This window comes from Balaenoptera ricei, chromosome 6 (assembly GCF_028023285.1).
Source record: "Balaenoptera ricei isolate mBalRic1 chromosome 6, mBalRic1.hap2, whole genome shotgun sequence".
Taxonomy (NCBI): Eukaryota; Metazoa; Chordata; class Mammalia; order Artiodactyla; family Balaenopteridae; genus Balaenoptera; species Balaenoptera ricei.
The window spans coordinates 6,172,338-6,194,034 of record NC_082644.1 but is presented as its reverse complement, the minus strand read 5'-3'; the positions used below and the strand labels follow the sequence as shown (position 1 = coordinate 6,194,034).

The 21,697-nt window shown below is 39.3% G+C and overlaps 1 long non-coding RNA gene across 3 annotated transcripts in view; it reads left to right on the top strand.

Annotated features, from left to right (window-relative positions):
* The window catches only part of LOC132368157 (uncharacterized), a 37,805-nt gene that overhangs the window by 10,734 nt on the left and 5,374 nt on the right, over positions 1-21,697 (top strand). Inside the window, exons 3-5 of one of the 3 annotated variants that reach the window (XR_009503928.1) lie at positions 9,721-9,815; positions 10,318-10,416; positions 12,064-12,349. This is a non-coding gene — a long non-coding RNA (uncharacterized LOC132368157). Of the gene's footprint in view, positions 1-9,720; positions 9,816-10,314; positions 10,417-12,063; positions 12,350-21,697 lie in introns of those variants that run through there. The other 2 variants (XR_009503926.1, XR_009503927.1) reach the window with 2 other exon arrangements.

Below are 21,697 nucleotides of genomic sequence, written 5' to 3'. Positions count from 1 at the left end.
GCCCTGACCCTGGTTTGCAGTCAGAATTCACACAACCTGGATGCTTAGAAAAACCTCAAACCAAGAACTTAAAGTGATCCCAGACTAATGGTGTCACAAGGCATCTGAACAGCAAATGTGAATCCTTTTTGAAAGAACTCTCATCACCTCAGGCTTTGAAAAATGTCCTGTTCCTGTGTCCCTAAGAAGATGGGTCACTCACAGTTGAAAATCACTAAACTCCCAAAGCCCTGGGTGGGAAATAATATTCTACAAAATAGGCTGCCTGAAAAACTTAGCAGTTAGAATTACCAGACACAGAATATAATCACATTTAATACACTTCAAGAAGTGAAAAGAGAGCTCTGAAAATATGAGTAAAATTGAGAAAAGACCTAATTTCCAGAAATAAAAAAATACTAAGTTAATGGACGGGTTAAACAGTATAGTAGAACTGTTACTGAAATTTTCTCATCCCTTGGCTTCTGGGCGCTTGGTTGTTTTCCTGTCTCTCGGGCCACTCACTGTCAGTCTCATCACAAATTCTGCTATCTAAAAAGACAACATTGGGCTTCCCTGGTGGCGCAGTGGTTGAGAATCTGCCTGCTAATGCAGGGGACACGGGTTCGAGCCCTGGTCTGGGAAGATCCCACATGCCGCGGAGCAACTGGGCCCGTGAGCCACAACTACTGAGCCTGCGCATCTGGAGCCTGTGCTCCGCAACAAGAGAGGCCGCGATAGTGAGAGGCCCACGCACCGCGATGAAGAGTGGCCCCCGCTTGCCACAACTAGAGAAAGCCCTCGCACAGAAACGAAGACCCAACACAGCCAAAAATTAATTAATTAATTAATTAATTAAAGTTAATGGGTTATTTAAAAAAAAAAAAGACAGCATTGTTTAGAATTCAGTTCTAGTTCTTTTTCTTTTCCTCAGTTTTGAATCTTTGTGTGGACTGACCCATTCACAAGGTTTCAGCTCCGTTAAGTGGAATTCATTTATTTTCCCACCAAATCATCTATTCTTCCTAGGCTCCTGATTTAGCCACTGACACTTAAAAAAGAAATTTCTAAGACATCTTTCACAGTTTCTTCCACTTTTCCTTCCAGATTTCATCATTAACAAGTCAGGACCACCCCATCACTGATGTTTGCTTTTGCATCTGTTCCCACTGCTATGATTCACATTTCTTTGCAGTTTCTTTACCATGTTCCCATCGTTTAATCTCCTATTTCTTAAAACCATTCTACCTACCACTACTATTATTTTTCTAAAATATAAGTTCAACGATATCACCCCTGGAGCAAAAACCTCTAGTGGTCACCTTACATTGTGTCCTGGAAGTATAATGGCCTCAAATGAGATACTGAAGCATACCTATGCTAAGTACATCCTAAAGATTGTAGGTTCCATGGACTTTTTGGTACAGAGTGTTAGAAAACGAGATGGATGGTGGAGAAGGAGAAGATCCTGCAGGACCTTCTTAAATAAGTCCTCAGTAGAACATTCGTCTTCTAGGGCAAAATCATGCGCAGCAACCTGTTCTCCTGCTTAGGTTTGAGAAGTGGCAGTAAGTGAAATAAAGTACGTTCGCACATCCAGTTGATGACCAGATAAAACGGCTTCAGCTGAGATTAAGCAAACTGAAAAAGTCAAAATAAGGCCCATAGAAAAGGTGCTGCCAAACCAGGGAACAGGAGTTTGGAAGATTTTAAGACTTTGAGGAAGAACATCAATGAATGAGGGTAGACTGATTGCTATGACAAACAACCCCACAACTTCAGGGGCTTCATACAATGAAAATGTATCACATCACAGCCCCATCCTCTCTGCGGGTTGCGGGGACCGAAGGGACTCCGCCCCTCCCAGCCCAGTAGGGATCCAGGCTTTTCCCATTCAGTGGATCTCCCATCCCCTGCGGAACCCAAGTCCTCCACTGGATTCTTTGCATCTAGCTGGCAATTTAGGGAAAAAGAGAGCAGGTGCAGGATCCTCTGTGATGTGTTTTAAGAGCCAGGCCTGGAGCGGTGAACATTCCTTCTGATCACTTTTATTGGCTAGGACTAAGCCACATGTATTGGTAGGTGAAGAGTTAAATGGTGTATTTGGTCCTTCAAATCATGTTTTAGAAAATATTTAGTAGCATGGGAGAATGGAAACAGTAAGTGGGGGAAAATATGATACAAAAGTAAGTGCATTCCGGTTCTAACTCGTTAATAAAATAAATAATATATTTTCTTTTAAAAAAGCCTATAAGGAAATAACCCACTAACATTTTGATCTCTGTTTCAATAGTGGGATTGTTGGGAATCTTCTCAATATTCCTCTTTCTTATCTAAATTATTGATCATGAAAGTGTTACTTTTCAAAATAAACCTTATCAAAAAAATTTAAAGAAAGAAAGTGGTGTGTCTTTAAAAGATTTCTATATTCCTGGAAATTACCCATCAGAGGCCTTGAACATAGTAGACGCTTAATACGTATTCAAAGATTCACCATATTCATTGACTGAATAGAGTAATTAAGTGGAAAAAGCCTAAGAACAAAATGTTAAGGAACTGTTATTTCCCTAATGATGCTATGTAAATGTAGTAACAGGTGAGCCAAATGACCACACTTTCTATGATAAGTTGATTTCAGTTTTGTAACACTTAAGTCATATAGTACATGTGGTACCAATACTAGTGAGTTACCTGTGTTAGTGTTTCCTGAACTTTATTCATCTTGGTACTGTTTATGCCATCTTTAGTCATACCTAGAGTAGTACATATATTATTGCTTAATATTTTTCATTAAAATTATATACTTTTATAAAGTTAAGTTTAGCTTTGTACTAAACAATGATACTAGTAAAATCACAGGATTGTGGTATTAATTTTTCTACACTTATTAAAATTAATGCATAACTATCAAAATTTTTAAAATTCACATTCTACTTAATCATCTCTTTTAACCCCAACTTTACTACACTTTAGAAATAACTGACCTATTATATGTCATATTTATCTATTTAATGTTTTAGGTTCAAGCTTCTATAATGTTTAGGTTCAAGCTTCCATGAACAATACAGGTTTTGGCCACCTGACAGAATATCTAGTTTTATGAATTATGCTCTAATTTTGTGATTTATGTTCGTGTCTAGGTGAACATAAAGTGAATGTTTAACAGGTACTATATATAAGTTAACTTACTTTTTTAACAATTTTTTTTAAACGATGAATACTCCATCTTCCCCACACCCATCCCAGTAATGGAATCCCACTGGTACAACACAGAATGTTTCTAAGGCAAAAAAAATAAGTTAGTTAATATATGGAACATTTTTTAAAGACCAGAGTTCTTTGGTTTGCACATAGCTCACATGAGTAAAATAGAAAGGTAGTTACTGTTTCTCAAGATCATAATCCTGCTCCCAGAGATGATAAATGACAACAACAGCAAAAGCTGGCCATTAATTTCACACTTTGGGTGCAAGTTTCTTTTTTGAATGACAAAGAATACAAACTTTGGGTTTTGTGACTCTTGAACTAAAAATACAGAGGGAATTGTAGAATCTACATCTGGGGAAATCCTTAGGATAGAGACCTTTTTCGGGATGATTTATGTGTTGTCTAAAAATAAGGCTGTGGTTTCTTGGTTGTTCCTGGCTTTGTGGTTATTAAGTTTTTCACTTTTTAAAAACCAAGAGTTAAGAAAGAGGTGGGAACCAGGAAGACAGGGTGAAGTCAGCAAAATAAAACGGAGATCCATAGCCAAGGGGATGACTTAATAGGTCACATTAGGTAGGTTATGGTGAAAAACCTACAAGATTTTCTTTTCCTGCGTTTTAAAAAGCAAACAAAAATCTTCAGCACAAATCCCATCTACAGAGACTGGAGAGTCTCGGAGGACAGGAGCTGACTGATGAACATTCACGCTCATTGTGGGGCACAGACTTTGAGAACAAGCCTTTTCCTGAGTACCGAGGACCATAGACACGTTGGCTGAGTTGTTTGTTACTCTTACCAATTGGATATGGCTGAGTTTCCATTACATATATCGTCCCACCATGTGATTCATCCAGCGGGTGTATTTTAATTATTGAACCAAGACGTGAGTAACTGGAAAGGAGGAAACCTAAGAAGAAACACCAGTTCTTCTGCATCGACCTACAGGTCAGGAACTACGAAGTACTTTTGTTTTTTCTTTTGACGTCTAAAAAGAAATATTCTTGCATCTCCAAGAGAAAGAGCAAGAAAACAGAGGGATGAAACACTCCTGATCAAGGGCCTGTAGTCGATGTCCCATTTACCCCGTGTGTCACCTGCTTGAGCCCTAACCCCTACTATCCACCACTCCAGTTACCCTGATCTTTCCTGTTCTTGGGGTATGATTTAAACGCCTGTTCTCCTCTTTTGGGAAGCTGGATACAAATGATAAATAATAAATGGTGAATTTGGCCTCACTTTTGACTGACCTCATTAGACTTTAAATGGGAATCACAGAGACCCACAAAGGTACATTTCGGTTGTCCTGGCGCTGAGCAATAATGGGTAGAGTTCACAAATAAAATAATAGAAATGATTCTGTCTTGCGTGGACTCTGGGGAAACAGCAGACAGATACCCACTCTGGTCAGTAGCTGGCGGAGTCCGGGCAGTGTGGCCCCAGAGGCAGAGCTGCAGGACAGTCCCCGCTGTGCCTCGAGGACAGCCCTTGCCCTGCCCCGAGGGAAGGACTGTTGTTTGATTGCTGGTCTTTACAGCCACGTTGCATGCATAACGGTCATCTTCAGGGGACCAAAGTACCTCTGCTGAGTTTATCATAGTGCAAGACTGTCTCAGCTTCACAAACTGTGATGGGGCAAACTAAATTAAGCTATTTTACTTGCTTTGTTGGAAGAGGGGGACCAGGGTCAAAGAAACTGGCCTTAGAACACACCGTGCTGCGAATAAGATTTGAACCCATTTCTACAAACTCCCAATCTAAGGTTTCCTTTACTCGGTGGAAGCTCCTATATCAAGTTGAAGACATGAATCATTTGTTCAATTTAATTAAGTCGTCGTACACTGAGCGTGGGCGCTGGAGACACGGTGCTGGATGAGCCGGGAAGATCCCCGTGCTTTCACAGAGCTTAGAGGCCCAGAAGGAAGGCGGACAGTAAATTATGTAAGGTGTGTTATGATGAGACCCACTTCAGATTCAGTACACGATGCAGCGGAGGCGCCTCATGCCACCTAATCCGGTGGATCACAGAGGGCCTCCGTGAAGAGCAGACCGATGGAGGAGTAGGTATCGCCCAGCCAAGGAGGTGGCTGAGGGGGATAAAGGAACAGAAAGAAGTCCTACGGCTGGCGTGAGCGGTCCACGGTGCACGATGGCTAAACCAAGGATTTTAGAAATAATCTTAAGGACGACAGGAAAGGGAGGCAAACAGACCACAGTGGCTGTGGATTGAGAGCAACAGAGAGCCTGGGGTCCACGTGGTTCAGCTTAGAGCCTCTCGCCTCCCGTTACCAGATAATGTTAAGAATGCACATATATTTATTTTCCTAAAAGTAGACTGAAGGAAGAGAAGCCAGCGCTTTTCTTCAGTTCAGGCAATTTCTGTCTGCTGGACAGCTGCTGCATTCAAGGGCATGTAATACCTGTACTAGGCACTTTTCAGACTCACGGAGCAAGTGAATATGTCCTGGTGTCTGCTTACCCATTACATTCAGAGCGGTGCTTATGAGCACCTCACTGACAGCAATCTGATGGGAAGACAGGACAAAACAAAACGCAACAGCTGGGCCCATCTACAAACAGCTATTAGGCAGACTGCTTAACATTTTAACAAATAACCAAGTTGATCTCAGGATTACCTCCAAGAGTAAGCGAATTTGGGGGTTTTATTTTTAAAAAAGATTAAGAACAAATTTCAATTTTATGCCACCAACTTACTTTTTGCTTAAAAATATGAGTGCCTACCATATGCCAGGCATTATACCAGGGACTCGAATTGAGGACCTTGCTCCTGGCCTCTGGGGAGCTTACAAATGGGCGGGAGCTACAGATATAGGGACAACGCATCACCGTGGCTTGTGCTCTAGAAAAGGAGCTACAGTCACGGGGATGACTTCGTGAACCTGGGGAAGGTGAACGAAAGCAGTGCTGTTCCTGCATTGTTCTTTTGTGGACACAATTTTTAATAAGATGGTTGAAATCCAACACATTTTTGTTTTCTTTTAAAATTTTCTAAATCAGAAAAGGAGCAGGTAGCAGATTGACTCCAGAAATGAAACTGTTTTCATCACAAGGAGACATTTTCATTGTGATTTGACAGTTTTCCATCAGCACGGATCAGAGAACATCAACCAGTGTACTAGGCCCTGCAAATATTATGACTGTCCAGTTTTCTTTCTTTTTTAAAAAAGACAATCTATTCGCAGTATTAAAAGCATTTGTATAACTTTCTTCTTACACACTATGCACAAATTTTCATATCTCAACATGGAAAGGATTCTGGTTGTATTTGAAACGTTTGAGGGTATATAATAAGCCTCACCGTTCACATATGATTTCATTGATACATTCATGCAACACATGTTGAGTGACTGTGCCAGACTGAGGACACAAAGTCCTGCTCTTACGGAGCTTACAGCCTGGGAAATCCAAATGGAATGATTAATGGTAATAGAAAGTGTTTCTGGACTTCCCTGGTGGCGCAGTGGTTAAGAATCCGCCTGCCAATGCAGGGGACATGGGTTCGAGCCCTGGTCCGGGAAGATCCCACATGCCACGGAGCAACTAAGCCCGTGTGCCACAACTACTGAGCTTGTGCTCTAGAGCCCGCAAGCCACAACTACTGAGCCCGCGTGCCGCAACTACTGAAGCTCGCGCACCTAGAGCCCGTGCTCCGCAACAAGGGAAGCCACTGCAATGAGAAGCCCACGCACCACAACGAAGAGTAGCCCCTGCTCGCCGCAACTAGAGCAAGCCCGCGCACAGCAACAAAGACCAAAGCAGCCACAAATAAAAACAAATAAATAAATTAAAAAAAAAAAAAAGGAAGTGTTTCTTTTGCTTGGCCGTTCTTCTCACTACTACCTTTAATTAAAAATTTAACGTTCTATTTTATAACTATTTTCAAATATCCCTTTTTACTATTAGAATTGTGTGAAAACACTCTTTTTCTGGGTACCTGTCATTCAGTGTTATGCCATAATGGCTGACATCATGAACTTATCAAGAGTTTCACTGCCATGATTCACTCTAGTCGATGCCTTATGTTCAAAAGGAAAGAAAGGAAAGGAAAGGAAAGGAGGGAGGGAGAGAGGGAAGGAGGGAGGGAGGAAGGAAGGAAGGAGACGCTAATGAGCATAGCTACCCATGAAGCTCTTTACGTATAATGTATGTTAAGAAAAGAAAAAAATTGAAACAAAAAATTGGGGGAGCAGCAATCTGGGAGCACAGAAAAGAGAAAAAGTAAACTAGAACTAGAATTGTGCAACAAATTAGAATTATTTTTAACCAAAGTTGAGAAAACAGGAGGTTAATAATCCATCAATGCAATCTAAGGAAAATCCTCAATTGCTTAAGCTAAGGATTGAGAGAATCTTAAATCAGATGTGTTAGCAAGAGGAAATAATTTATTACAATTCCTTAATTCAACATTAAATAAAATTTCAATCACCAGTTCCTCTTGTGAAGTCTACCAGGCGACTTGAACTGTGTCTCTTGCCTAGAAATAGGTCAGTTAAATAAATGATTGCAAAGGAGTATATGATGTCTGATTTCGTGAGTCATTTAATGCTTAATAACAAAAGCAAATCAATCAAGGGGGAAAATATCAATAGTTCAAATCTGTTGCATCTGAGGTTTTAAATTTTATTTTGCTTCTTTAATTTTGAAATCTCAGCATTAGAAATCAGAATTTCTCATTACCTTTCTCTTTTCTTCAGTCTCAAGTGACCGTTTATTGAATTCATTGTATTCTATATGGAAATTTTAAAGTGCAGATTGTTTTACTTCAAAGGTTTTTAAAAATGTTGATTGCACGGAGAGAAGGTGCTGGGAATAAGAATTCACACCTGCATACAAGCAGGCATTTAAAACAACTGTCCATCATTTAAAATCTGCATTCTCATGCTTTAGCATCAGTGAGTTAAAAGAGGAACTTTACCACTTAGCGTTTCCATCAACCTGCATTGACTGACCCCCTGCAGTATGAGCCCTGTGGTTTCAGAGCAGCACAGCCTCACCCGACCACTCACAGCAGCTCCAGACTAGCCCCCCGCCTTCATTTAGACCTACCGTCCACCACCCAGCTCAAACCAAGGCGGGAAGAGGGGGTGGGAGGAATCGGGAGATTGGGATTGACATATATACACTATACTCTGTATAAAATAGATAACTAATGAGAACCTACTGTAGAGCACAGGGAACTCTACTCAGTGCTCTGTGCTGACCTAAATGGGAAGGAAATCCAAAAAAGAGGGGATAGGTGTATACGTTTAGCTGATTCACTCTACTGTACAGCAGAAACTAACACAACATTGTATAGCAACTATACTCCAGTAAGAATTTTTAAAAACTCATTGGGTAGTAAAGTTCCTTCTTATTTCTACAAATTCGAAGAATAGCCGTTTCAAGGCATGAAGTACAAGAAAATGAAAGATGGAAGGACTGAACGCTAGAGTTTTGCGGGCGGGGTTTCAGCGGAGCTCGCATCCGCATCCCCCAGGGGGCAGTGGGGGTGCTAGGCAGGGACCACTGTGTGTTCGCCGAACTCCGCCCGGTTCTTCCGGAAGCACGGCTTCAGTGCGTTTCCCAGACCCTCGCACGGGGGTCACGTGACTGCGTTCTGGCCAATGGAAATTACGTACACCACTTGCAGGCCCGGCCCCTGATCATCAGCGCACACAGTCCTCTGCCCGTCGTCAGATGGACAGAGTTCAGGGGAAGACAAGGTCAGTGGGCTGGAAGAGTCCCCCTCTTCTTCCTACTGCACTCGTTCTGGACTGGGGCCAAGTAAGAACTTAGCCTCCACTGCGTTACACCCCTGAGGCTTGGGGTTGTCATAGGAGTTATTACACGACGAATGACACAGGTGTAAAGGGCGATGGTGGCCAGGAGAATGAGAAAGCAGGTATCCTTGATTTACAGTTGGCCGCTCATGCCACGTTGCTCTGTGTGGACATGCAAATTGCAAAATCAGGACCACAGACAGGGGACTTCCCTGGTGGTCCTGTGGTTAAGACTCCACGCTCCCACGGCTGGGGGGGTCCAGGTTGGATCCCTGGTCAGGGAACTAGATCCCGCGTGCCGCAACTAAGACCCGGCACAGCCAAATATAGAAATATTAAAAAAAAAAAAAAACCCACACAACATAAACAAAAAGTTACTAAGCCAATATATTAAGGTTCAGCTACAGTTGAATACCTTGGCGATCATCCGTTTTTTTCTTCCAAGGTCTACATGTCTGTGTCACCTTTCCCCAGACATGTAGCTGCTGCCTTCCCCTTGGGAACCAATTGTTCACGTGTCCCCTCCACATTTCCTCTATGATTATGTAGCTTCATTATCCTGCATTCCTTTCCCAAGTTGTTAAAAGTATTTTCTGTTTTTCATCAATTGTTGATAGCCACTTCTTTGACATTAATGAATCTGCAAGGGGAGGAAGGTAAGCTCAATTATTTTAGCATAAAAATAAAAGCCAGTTTTTAAAAAATTGTAATTTTGTTCTAGTTTAATATTTTCTTTTGTGTTTTTTTTCCCTACCAGATATTGCAATATGTTCTAATGGTCTGGTAATCAAAACCGGAATAATGATGATGCCACAATAGACCAATGGATTGAAATAGAAGCCCCCAAAGCATGTAAGAAGCATAATTGAATACCCAGAAGTATATATAAATGCCACTCTTTTCCTCGGAGATTTTTTTTTTTTTTTTTGGCCGTACCACGTGCCTTGCAGCATCTTTCCCGACTAGGGCTTGAACCTGGGCCACTACAGTGAACGCCCGAATCCTAACCGCTAGCCCAGGGAAGTCCCTATAAGTGCCGCTCTTGTGTGTACTATGTTTTTATATATATGGGGATATTTCTGAGCCTTCTATTGGAATGGACATCTCCTGCTCCCTATATTTGTGTTTTTTCCCTTTTTTTTTCTATATTCTTTTTTAAAATAACACAGTGTAACAGCAAAGCCACCAGAATGGCTTCCAATCTTTCCCGCCTCCTACTTCACCCCCCACCATGTAATCCCCTCTTACTTTGTAGCAGGGTTGGTCTGTGTGGCCCTAGAACAGCAGGAGTGATGGCACGTCCTCGGGTTTTAGCTCACACTCCTCTTTTGGCTCCCTCGTTCTGGGGAAGTAGGTCGTCTCGGGAGAGGACACTCAGGCAGCTCTGGAGGGGCCCCTGTGACAAGGAACTGAGACCCACAGCCAGCGAGAACCCAGGCCTGCCAACGAACAGGTAAGTGAGCTTGGAAGGAGATCTTCCCACAGCTGAACCTTCCGTGACGGCAGTTCAAGTGGCAGCTGAGCCAGAACCCAAGGGTGCCATCCAGAGTTCTAAATCTCAGGAACCGTGCGAGATAACGAATGTTTGTTGCTTTGTGCTACTCTGCCAAGTTTTGGGGTAATTTGTTACACATTAGATAATTCAACCACATAGCATATAAAATAAAATCAATAAAACTAATATGGGTGAATGATTAGTAAATCACACAATTTGACAAGTTTTGACATTTCTGTTTCATCTTAATTGTCTTCCTCAAAATTAATTCCTTTGAGTAAAACATGTGATTACCAGTGTAACTAAAGGATTATTTTCCATTTTATTGAACTCATTAAACAGTATTGCAGTGTATTTGCTTCTATTTAAAAACATGATATGACTCTGGGAAAAAAGCTACTTCAAATTAGTCTAAAAACTATTATTTCTTTCTATCAATGTGTAAAAACATGATGATTGCTTAGTAGAAGTTCATAAGAGGTGGACTGACTTAAACATATATTTAAGCATAACATTGTAAACAAACAGGTTCTTTTGAAGTCCTTGAAGATAGTTTTCTTTCTTGTGAACATCCTTCTTTATACGCCTAAGATTGTTTGCAATCTCTGTCGTTATTCTTGGTAGAGTTAAACTTCAACAGAGTAACTGAATGCTAACAATTCTGAATTAGTGAAGCTCCAAATAAGGAAGCTTTATTATGTGTGAGGGTGCTGGAAAGGCTAAAACCCCAAGTTCTGAGTCAAGGCGATCGTTCTGAGCAGCCTGTGTCTCTGCCAGGGTTACAGCACCAGTGTTCTCCACGCTTCACTGAGGTTGGAATCCAGATATTGGTACTGAATTGTCTCAGTCTGGCCACAGTGGTCATTTTACTTTCCCACTCATTTTCCCTCAACTAGAATGACTAGGGATAATTGATTTTTCCATGTAGAAAAAGAATGAAAGTGAATCTCTGTTTCACAACATTAAAAAAAAAAACAACACAAATACCCAAATGAATCAAGGGCTTATGTGTGAAAGGTAGAACTTTAAGCATTTTAGAAGCAGATGGAGAGATTATCCTTATGACCTTGGAAGAATTTCTTCATTAAAATACAAAAATCGCAAATCGCAAAGGAAAAGATTAGAAAATTTGACTACATTGTGAACTTATCTCTCTCTCTCTCTCTTTCTCTTAAGTATTATACTATGAAGAAGAATTTTTAGGGAGAGTAATGTGACTTAATAAGCTTCATTATTTTGGCAATTTTGGTGCAAATCTTAGTAATACACAGTCAGAGATCTGGCTCCAAGATCACTTTTTTTGTGTGTGTGATTCTTGGTTTTGATGGCTGTCATAGCCTTAATTTTCTCATTCATATTTTTCTTATATCCTGAATTTTCTCAATTATTGTTTTCTTTTTGTACTTTAGTATCTTTGTAAATTACATCAAAACTAAGGGGGTAGGTAATAAATAAAAAAGTTGAACAAAACATTAGATTCAGCTTATGCTGCCAACAGGTAAGTATTTCTAACCTGAGCCTTCAAAACATTATAAAAATTTTATAGTAAACAATGGAGGGGCTTCCCTGGTGGTGCAGTGGGTAAGAATCCGCCTGCCAATGCAGGGGATATGGGTTTGAGCCCTGTTCCAGGAAGATCCCCCATGCCACGGAGCAACTGAGCCTGTGCGCCACAACTACTGAGCCTGTGCTCTAGGGCCTCTGTGCCACAACTACTGAGCCCACGTGCCACAACTACTGAAGCCTGCACGTCTAGCATCCCTGCTCGGCAACAAGAGAAGCCACCTCAGTGAGAAGCCCGTGCACCGCAACGAAGAGTAGCCCAGCTCGCCACAACTAGAGAAAGCCCGTGCGCAGCAGTGGAGACCCAACACAGCCAAAAATAAACATACAAACAAACAAATAAATAAATATTTAGAAAATGGATAATTTATGGAGACTTTCTGGCAATACTGAATGCAATACAGGTAAATCTTTTCCAACTAACTCAGTTTTGGCACATCTAAACACCCTATAATCTCAGAGACACAACACCAGACCTATCAGTCATAGATAATACTTCCTAGTTGTCTAAAGATTCAGTTTGTCAAATCATCTTGTTAATTTTTATCAGGTTGGGTCTTGCATTGCATTTGCTAAATTGGGAGAATAACAGACTCAGACTCTACCTGTACTTCCTGTAAGCTCTCTCAGAATACAAAGGAGCATGGGGGCCCCACTTTTGTTCCTCCCAATTCAATCCTGTTATGCAATGCAGAAGTTACAAAGCTTTCATCAACAATTACTGACTACTTTTTTAAAATTAATTTTTATTGGAGTATGGTTGCTTTACAATGTTGTGTTAGCCTCCACTGCACAACAAAATGTATCAGATATCATACGTATACAGATATCCGCTCCCTTTTGGACTTCCCTCCCATTTAGGTTACCACAGTGCACTAGGTAAGTTCCCTGTGCTAACAGCATGTTCCCATCAGTTGTCCATTTTATACATAGTATCAATAATGTATATGTGTCAATCCCAGTCTCCCAATTCCTTCCACCCCACCCCTTTCCCTCTTGGTATCCATACATTTGTTCTCTGCGTCTGTGTCTCTGTTTCTGCTTTGCAACTAAGATCACCTGTACCATTTTTCTAGATTCCACATATATGCATTAATATATGATATTTGCTTTTCTCTTTCTGACTTCACTCTGTATGACACTCTCTAGGTCCATCCATGTCTCTACAAATGACCCAATTTCATTCCTTTTTATGGCTGAGTAATATTCCATTGTATATATGTACCACATCTTCTTTATCCATTCCTCTGTCGATGGACATTTAGGTTGCTTCCATGACCTGGCTATTGTAAATAGTGCTGCAATGAACATTGGGGTGCATGTGTCTTTTTGAACTATGGTTTTCTCTGGGTATATGCCTAGTAGTGGGATTGCTGGGTCATATGGTAGTTCTACCTTTAGTTTTTTAAGGAACCTCCATACTGTTTTCCATAGTAGCTGCATAAATTTACATTCCCACCAACAGTGCAAGAGGGTTCCCTTTTCTCCACACCCTCTCCAGCATTTATTGTTTGTAGATTTTTTGGTGATGGCCATTCTAACCCATGTGAGGTGTTACCTCATTGCAGTTTTGATTTACATTTCTCTGATTAGTGATGCTGAGCGTATTTTCATGTGTTTGTTGGCCATCTGTATGTCTTCTTTGGAGAAATGTCTACTTAGGTCTTCTGCCCATTTTTTGATTGGGTTGTTTGTTTTTTTGATATTGAGCTGTATGAGCTGCTCAATATATTTTGGGGATAATCCTTCTTCAGTTGCTTTGTTTGCAAATATTTTCTCCCATTCTGAGGGTTGTCTTTTTATCTTGTTTATGGTCTCCTTTGCTGTACAAAAGCTTTTAAGTTTCATTAGGTCCCATTTGTTTATTTTTGTTTTAATTTTCATTACTCTAGGAGGTGGGTCAGAAAAGATGTTGCTGTGGTTTATGTCAAAGAGTGTTCTGCCTATGCTTTCCTCTAAGAGTTTTATAGTGTCTGGCCTTACATTTAGGTCTCTAATCCATTTTGAGTTTATTTTTGTGTATGGTGTTAGGGAGCGTTCTAATTTCATTCTTTTACATGTAGCTGTCCAGATTTCCCAGCACCACTTATTGAAGAGGCTGTCTTTTCTCCATTGTGTGTTCTTGCCTCCTTTGTTGTAAATTAGGTGACCATATGTGTGTGGGTTTATCTCTGGGCTTTCTATCCTGTTCCATTGATCTATATTTCTGTTTTTGTGCCAGTACCATACTGTCTTGATTACTGTAGCTTTGTAGTATAGTCTGAAGTCTGGGAGCCTGATTCCTCCAGCTCCGTTTTTCTTTCTCAAGATTGCTTTGGCTATTCAGGGTCTTTTGTGTTTCCATACAAATTGTAAAAATTTTTGTTCTAATTCTGTGAAAAATGCCATTGGTAACTTGAGAGGGATTGCATTGAATCTGTAGATTGCTTTGGGTAGTATAGTCATTATCACAATATTGATTCTTCCAATCCAAGAATGTGGTGTATCTCTCCATCTGTTTATGTCATCTTTGATTCCTTTCATCAGTGTTTTATAGTTTTCTGAGTACAGGTCTTTTGCCTCCTTAGGTAGGTTTACTCCTAGATATTTTATTCTTTTTGTTGCAATGGTAAATGGGACTGTTTCCTTAATTTCTCTTTCTGCCCTTTCATTGTTAGTATATAGGAATGCAAGAGTTGTCTGTGTATTAATTTTGTATCTTGCAACTTTACCAAATTCATTGATTAGCTCTAGTAGTTTTCTGGTGGCATCTTTAGGATTTTCTGTGTATAATATCATGTCATCTGCAAACAGTGACAGTTTTACTTCTTCTTTTCCAATTTGGATTCCTTTTCTTTCTCTGATTGCCATGGCTAGGACTTCCAAAACTATGTTGAATAATAGTGGTGAGAGTGGACACCCTTGTCTTATTCCTTATGTTAGAGGAAATGCTTTCAGTTTTTCACAATTGAGAATAATGTTTGCTGTGGGTTTGTCATATATGGCCTTTATTATGCTGAGGTAGGTTCCCTCTGTGCCCACTTTCTGGAGAGTTTTATCACAAATGGGTGTTGAATTTTGCCAAAAGCTTTTTCTGCATCTATTGAGATGATCATATGGTTTTTATTGTTTAATTTTTTAATATGGTATATCACATTGATTTGCATATATTGAAGAATCCTTGCATCCCTGGAGTAAATCCCACTTGATCATGGTGTATGATACTTTTAATGTGTTGTTGGATTCTGTTTGCTAGTATTTTGTTGAGGATTTTTGCGTCTATGTTCATCAGTGATATTGGCCTGTAATTTTCTCTTTTTGTGATATCTTTGTCTGGTTTTGGTATCAGAGTGATGGTAGCCTCGTAGAATGAGTTTGGGAGTGTTCCTTCCTCTGCGATAGTTTAGAAGAGTTTGAGAAGGATAGGTGTTAGCTCTTCTCTAAATGTTTGATAGAATTCATCTGTGAAGCCATCTGGTCCTGGACTTTTGTTTGTTGGAAGATTTTTAATCACAGTTTCAATTTCATTACTTGTGATTGGTCTGTTCATATTTTCTATTTATTCTTGGCTCAGTCTTGGAAGGTTGTACTTTTCTAAGAATTTGTCCATTTCATCCAGGATGTCCATTTTATTGGCATATCGTTGCTTGTAGTACTCTCTTATGATCCTTTGTATTTCTATGGTGTCATTTGTAACTTCTTTTTCATTTCTAATTTTACTGATTTGTAGCCTCTCCTTTTTTTCTTGATGAGTCTGGCTAAAGCTTTATTAATTTTGTTTATCTTCTCAAAGAACCAGCTTTTAGTTTTATTGATCTTTGCTATTGTTTTCTTTGTTTCTATTTCATTTATTTCTGCTCTGATCTTTATGATTTCTTTCCTTCTACTAACTTAGGGTTTTGTTTGTTCTTTCTCTAGATGCTTTAGGAGTAAGGTTAGGTTGTTTATTTGAGATGTTTGTTGTTTCTTGAGGTAGGATTGTATTGCTATAAACTTCCCTTTTAGAAATGCTTTTGCTGCGTCCCATAGGTTTTGGGTCATCGTGTTTTCATTGTCGTTTGTTTCTAGGTACTTTTTGATTTCCTCTGTAATTTCTTCAGTGATCTCTTGGTTATTTAGTAACATATTATTTAGCCTCCATGTGTTTGTATAATTACTACTTTTATTGTCATCCCCATGTGGGAGTTCTGAAAGACTGTTTGAAATTCATTCAAGTAACAGAGGATAGTATAGGAAGTGCAGCCTTCTGTATTAAACAAAGAATAAGAGAAAAATATTCACTCCTATCAAAGGTGCAAAGCAATAGAGAATCAACACAAATAAAACAGGCGTCAGCCAGAAAGCCTGTAGGAAAGGGAAAGGAGATCAAAATCAGGTTCTTTAGAGGTGAATGGTATCAAGAAAACACAATGTTATTTGCAACAGAATTTTTTAAAAAGAAAGATAAGCTGGAATAGCCTATTGGCCAGACACTTCTTCACAAACTAAGTTCTGGATAGTGCTTCCGTTTGTAAGGACTCCAGCAGTACTGTATACAGCACTGAGCAGGAGAGTTCCACAAAAATGCTTGCCACTGTCACATTCAGGCCAACCCAAATCATCCACAGTCAAGTAATCCCTACAGCCTCATTCACTGAAAAACCATGAACGTCTCATATTTTTTTCTCATGAAAATATAGATGAGATGGATTATAGCTGAAGGTATATTAGAAAAATTCCAGATGGCTTTTTTTTTAGCTTTTTATTTTTATTGTTCTCCTTGGCTCTTCAATTTTAGTGTTAATTTATTGAATTATGGTCAGAAAATCTGTACCTTTTATTATTTATTTATTTATTTATTTTTAAAACATCTTTATTGGAGTATAATTGCTTTACAATGGTGTGTTAGTTTCTGCTTTATAACAAAGTGAATCAGGTATACAGATTGCTTTATACATTTTTAAAAATCACAGTTAATTAATGTCATTTTAGCATTTGAGAAAATTTCAACCCTAGGTGAGAAGCCCATATCATTCTAAACTTCTTCATACCCCTCAGAGACCTAAGTATTTTACATGAATATCACTCTATTACAAAAGTATAAAATGATATACTACTTTGACACTGAAAAAGTGAAATGTCTAATTAAAGAATATATTCAAGATGTATGATGACATCTGCCAGGAAACATAAGAATTTCCTAAATTTAATGCACTATTATAGATTGTACCAATTGATCATATTAGCATAAATGTCAAAGTAGGATTCTGAACACCTGAAAGTCATATTGCTTTGGGAGAGAAGAAAATAATTAGTGACTTGTGCTCCTGTGGTGATCATTATGGTGGTTTGCAAATTCCACGCTGTCTCTTTTTCAACACATGGCTTGTATTTCCTGTGCACTTGGAATTAGGTTGTATTTCCTGTGCCCTTGGAATTAGGTGTGGCAGGTCATTCCTCTGCTACAGAAAGTGAAAGCTCCACAGGGCAGTGTCTACTCCACCACATCCGGTTTTCCTCTTGCTTGGAAATTCACAATATTTGAGATGGCAGCCTCTCAGCCACTGGGACCCCTGAGGGATTATCAAAGGCAGAGTCCTGCTTCCAACCTGCAATAGAAATAGAGCATGAACAAGAAACAAGTAAAATGTGTGCTTTAAGCCACTGAGATTTTGGAGTTTGCCACTGTGTCACAACCTACCTACCTGTCACAATACCACATACAAAGGTATACAAGAATCATATCATGAAGAGTGAAATCAAGACAGGTTGTCGGCCTCAATTCTGTTTTGTTCTATCAAAAGAACCACTAGCAGTTGCCAGGAGAAAGCTATCCCAAATTGTGTCCATTATATGAAAATTATAAACGTGTGGCTGGAGAAGTAGGGGTAGATGGTGTATCTTATAACACATAGTAGCCGGAAGAATACCAGCCATGTCGGCAGCCTAGTGTGCATTTATTTATATTAAATGAAGAGGAAAAATACTAGGTGATTATTTTTTAAAGTAATTTATTCCCATTCCATTTGGGCTCTGATTTGGGCTCTGCCTGACCAGAAATGAGCCAGGGCAGCAATTTGGGAGTTCTTTTTTTTCTCTATTTTTAAAATTCAGTTTATATTATAGATACCATTGACTTCAGTTAAAAGTTTTATTATTTTTCTAATTTTAAGAGGGAAAGAATCTTATTGATCTTGTTCAAAGCCATGTCCCTGGTACTTAGAATAATGTACAGAATAAGTAGACCAAAAATAGTTTTTGAATGAATGAATGAATCTATGTTTTTGCTAGAAGTTTTTATTATCTGCAAGGTCAATATTAGTTAACAGTCTGATGTGGCTCTCCCAAAACTCAGGTATCATTTTGAATTTCAATAATAGAAGTATCAGGTCTAGGACAAATGGAAAATATAATTCATTCTACTCTTCTTAGCCTTCTGGAGTATAATATTTAGTTAATTCTATTATCACACACCAAGACAGGTATTGATAAGTTCTACTGCAGAGCTTCCTTAACTTGTTTTTGACACCATGGTGACCCCAGAACATGATAATATTTGTAGAATACAAGTGGGTAAATAAAAGCCTTCCTGGGCCACTCTTAGGGCCGAAGGACTAAAACGCTGTGAGGAACTAACATATTTCTCTTAGAGGATCCTTTATTACTAACAGAAGTTGTTTAAATGCTGATAATGAAAGAGTATTTATATTACAAGGGAGAGAGAGTTTCTTTAATTCTAAAAACGACCGCAGTACACAGGAGAGAACATGAAAATGAATATGGTGCTTTCTTTCTCACATACACCACGACCAGGACACCCAGAGAAAATGATGGTATTTTGGCACATTTGAAATGCAGCTCAGCTCCGTTGTGTCAGGAGAACCACTGGAATGGACAGAGGAGCTTAAAGGCACAGTATAATGGTTATTCTAGTCACAGCTAATTCAGGACCTCCCGTGTCAGGCACTTTGCATACATTGAACGTATGGAATCCGTCTGAGATGGGTATTATTTCTTGTACCTTTTCATACAGAAACTGAAGCTTAGAGACATGTAATGTTACATCCAGGTCCGTGTAAGTGGGAAACGGCACAGCCAGGTTTGAATCTAGGACTGAGCCCAAATCCTATGTTCTTTTCTCTGCAAACAGGGAGACAGAAAGGGCTTATGTGTCCATAACTGTCTTCAGATGTTAAGGGACCCTTGTGTGGCAGAGAGAGTAGAAGTTTCGGATGTTCCAAGAGGTCAATCTAGTACTTACGAGTGGAATTGTGAAGGAAGACAGACTCAATTTCAGAATAAGAAAGAAACGGTTATCTATGAAGGTAGAATTTCCTGTCCAGATGGTGTTTAGCAAGTGATTACTTCTTAGGGAGTTTTAGAGGAGACTCCTGCTTGGACGACCTCTGCTTTACCTCCAACTTCAAGAGTATGATGGTATAGTATGTAAAAAGCACAGGAAGATTCTGTTAGAGATATTGTTTCTCTTAGATGAATTTTCTTAGGAGGGATTGGTATTTTGGACTAACTATTAATGCATGTGTATGAAAGCCCATTTCCATGAGAGAAGGTTCAGTCGTTTTCCTAAGAGTTTACAAGTGCCTTTCTTAGAAAACTGCCCTGTTATTCTGAAGCTTCCAGAACCTGGTCAGAAATACATTCATTCTGAAAAATCAAAATATAATCTCAAGCATCCACCATCAACAGGATTGGAATAGAACAAAGAGAATCTATTACTTTCCTCGATCCTTCCCAAAGAAGTGAACGGACATCGGTTAACAAGAAATCTTAGAATCCATAGATTGTCCTACTTTGGGGAATGGTTTAAGCAGTTTTTAACGTGGTCTTGTTGGTGTGTGTGTGTGTAAGATGTATTTATTTTCAGATTTCCTCCGATGCCTTACTGCTTTTTTTTAAGGGGAATAATACCCCTTTCCTTTTCCCACCCCTTCCTTCCCAAATACACTTCCAGTTTCTGCTTTAGAATAGCAACTACTCTTATAAAGCAAGGATTCTCTAGGAAGAATATTTTCATCCTTGAGAGAGCACAGGAGGACTAACATAAAGCATTTGCCCCTGAACGGGATAGAGAGATTGCAGAGCTGGGCCATATCCAGGCTGCCTTTGCCCCCTCTCTCTCCTTCTACTCTTCACTTCCTTTAGGCCAGGCCAGTTGGTGCCCCACTGACCCTCCAGTACTGTGAGGAGTCTGGGGTGATTTTGGAACTGCAACTGTATCGCCTTGATTTTTTATTCCCCAAACCAAAGGTGATGAAGAGACAAACCAAAGCCATCACAGGGAAGGAAATTCTAGATAAGAAGGTCAACTTTCAGTCACTTGCAAACCATCTCCCTTTTCCTTGGTTAAAGGCACCTTTCATTATGAGGAAGGAAGAAAGGTTGAAGGCAGAGGGAAAGTCTTGTGGATCTGGATTCCAGAGAATTCTGTCGTTAATAGCATTGATTATTTGGTAAATGAAGGTGAGCCCATACATATCAATAAAATTTGCTGAAAGATGTCTACCTAGATGAAATATCTGTGTAATTTATCGCCTGTGCCATCCTTCCTACTATTTTTAAAAAGCCTATTATGTACCTAATAGGTGATCGACAAATTCTTGTTGAATAAAAACAAATGATATTATATGTTTGGGAGATAATGATGACACAGGCCATTGTAGTTTCATAATCTTTGATATCCATATCTTGAGACAATTGCTTGAGAGGTGAAACCATCTTAAAACTGAAGTTCTTTCCGTTCAGTAGATCCATCAGTGAGGAGCTAAGACAGACTCAACACATACCTAATTTTGCTTCATAACAATAGGGCCAGTGACAGTTTCTTCTTTGATGAGCCCAGAAGATAACATAACATTTAAGAGAATATTTTCAGGATTCAGACTGCTAGACTACAGCTCCATCACTTACCTGCTTTGTCACCTTGAACAAGTTTCTTACCTAGCTTCCCTCATCTGTAAATTGGAGGTAACTCCTAGGGCTACTGGGAGGATAAATGGGATAAATCTTTTAAGATTACTTAATCTTTTCCTTAGCATAGGGCCTGACACACAATAAGTAGTAAATGAATGTTAATCATTATTCTTATCATCATTAATCTATCATTATATAGAATAAAAGGACATATGTACACAGGGAAGTGTAACACTAATAAATAAGAAGGTCATTTGGCTTTCATGTCTGTGCACTTAAATTTTCTTGAGGTTTTAGATTACTGTGTACTGTTTTTGTTTTCTAGTTTTGTACATGTTTCAATAGTTACAGGACAGTAAACTACTAAATACTACCACTCTATAGAAATATATGCAACATGGTCACATGCTTTGTTAAGTATCGCCAAGCTAAGCCTATTCAATTATTTTCTCCCTCAAAGTACTTTTATGTTTTAAACAAGTGCTCCTATGAAGCCTGGGCAGAGTTCAGAATATTTTCCTAGAAGGTAAAGAAGAATCCTATGTAAATAGAGTTGGAAACCTCTTTGAATTGAGCTGACAGTTCAGTACCTTAACATGAACAATCTTCCAAAAAGTTATTCAAGTTCAAGGCAATCCCTGATTAATTAGTTCAATTACTATTATGTGGGCCAAGGAATGAGGTTACATGCATCCTCATGGAGCGAGCAGTGTCATTTGTTATTAGTTTTCAGACTCCTTCAGTCAGCTTTCCACCGGAATTTTTTTTTTTTTAACAGCATTTAAAT